Source organism: Sapajus apella, unplaced genomic scaffold (assembly GCF_009761245.1).
Source record: "Sapajus apella isolate SASKATOON/1434 unplaced genomic scaffold, GSC_monkey_1.0 scaffold12737, whole genome shotgun sequence".
NCBI lineage: Eukaryota > Metazoa > Chordata > Mammalia > Primates > Cebidae > Sapajus > Sapajus apella.
In genome coordinates this window covers 1-1,577 of record NW_022449658.1, presented here as the reverse complement: position 1 = coordinate 1,577, position 1,577 = coordinate 1, and the positions used below count along the sequence as shown (strand labels likewise).

The window sequence follows — 1,577 nt, the reverse complement described above, 5'->3', positions numbered from 1 at the left end:
ATACTTTTTGACTCAAGGGTCTTAAATGGATTTTTAGTTTTGATTCAATGTGACAGAACACTGTTTTTATGAAGTGTGATCTGCAGCCCTCATGTACTAAAATCACCTGTGGTGCTTGTATTATAAAAAAGCAGATTCTAGGGCCCACACCACCTAAATCTCCTGGGGTTGGAGACCAGTGTGTAGCTCCTGTCATCTCCACAGCTGCTTCTTAGGTACACCAAGTTTAAGAACTATTATTTCATGTTTTCAGACTAGGGATTCTTACAAAATGGCAAAGAAGAAAAACCTTAATCTTTTAAAGAGTTCAAGTCCCCAATTTCCACTCCCCCCGACCCTACTTTGCTTGCCGCGGTTGGGTCCGCTGCCTGCGCCGTAGCGGTCACCGCCATTCTTTGGAAGTAGCAACTTCCCTACTCCACCGCAGCCCTGGTCCCCGTCCAGCCACTGACATGAAGATGAGAAGCACAGAGGAGGTGTCCTGGATTTCCTAATTCTGTGGGCTCCGTGGCAATGAATTCTTCTGTGAAGTGGATGAAGACTACATCCAGGACAAATTTAATCTTACTGGACTCAATGAGCAGGTCCCTCACTATCGACAAGCTCTAGATATGATGTTGGACCTGGAGCCTGATGAAGAACTGGAAGACAACCCCAACCAGAGTGACTTGATTGAGCAGGCAGCCAAGATGCTTTATGTATTGATCCATGCCTGCTACATCCTTACCAACAGTGGCATCGCCCAGATGTTGGAAAAGTACCAGCAGGGAGACTTTGGCTACTGTCCCCCTGTGTACTGTGAGAACCAGCCAATGCTCCCCATTGGCCTTTCAGATATCCCAGGTGAAGCCATGGTGAAGCTCTACTGCCTCAAGTGCATGGATGTATACACACCCAAGTCATCATGGCACCATCACATGGATGGCTCCTATTTTGGCACTGGTTTCCCTCACATGCTCTTCATGGTGCATCCCGAGTACCAGCCCAAACGACCTGCCAACCAGTTTGTGCCCAGGCTCTACAGTTTTAAGATCCATCCGATGGCCTACCAGCTGCAGCTCCAAGCCGCCAGCAACTTCAAGAGCCCAGTCAAGACGATTCGCTGATTCCCCACCCCACCTGTCCTGCAGTCTTTGACACTTCCTTTCCTTTTTACCGCCGTTTCAGGAACCTGTATGGTTTTTAGTTTAAATTAAAGGAGTCATTATTGTGGTGGGAATATGAAATAAAGTGGAAGAAAAGGCCATGAAAAAAAAAAAAGTTCAAGCATTAGACTATGTGCTTCTTAAACACACATTATCTTTCCCATTTTCTCTTTCCAGTTCTTTATACTGTCAAGGGATTTGGTGCAGAAATAGGAAACAAAGCAGTGAAAGAAAAACTTTATTTCTTAATATACATTTTGCTTTAATAATCACCAAAAAGGCTTCCATCTTCTCTCTCCAACGTGTCCACCAGCTATATTGGCCTTCAACAGATGGTGATAGCAACATACATAAATCCATATCATGCATTTATACACACAAACACGTATCAGCACTGTGAAGACACAGACTGGGCTTTACTATGGCTGGGGG

At 45.1% G+C, this 1,577-nt stretch overlaps 1 pseudogene across 1 annotated transcript; it reads left to right on the top strand.

The window, feature by feature from the left end:
* Window positions 1–318: 318 nt before the first annotated feature.
* On the top strand, window positions 319–1,244 carry LOC116548470 (annotated as a pseudogene). Its single transcript, XR_004267441.1, has one exon. The product of XR_004267441.1 is annotated as a casein kinase II subunit beta pseudogene (transcript).
* Window positions 1,245–1,577: the final 333 nt, after the last annotated feature.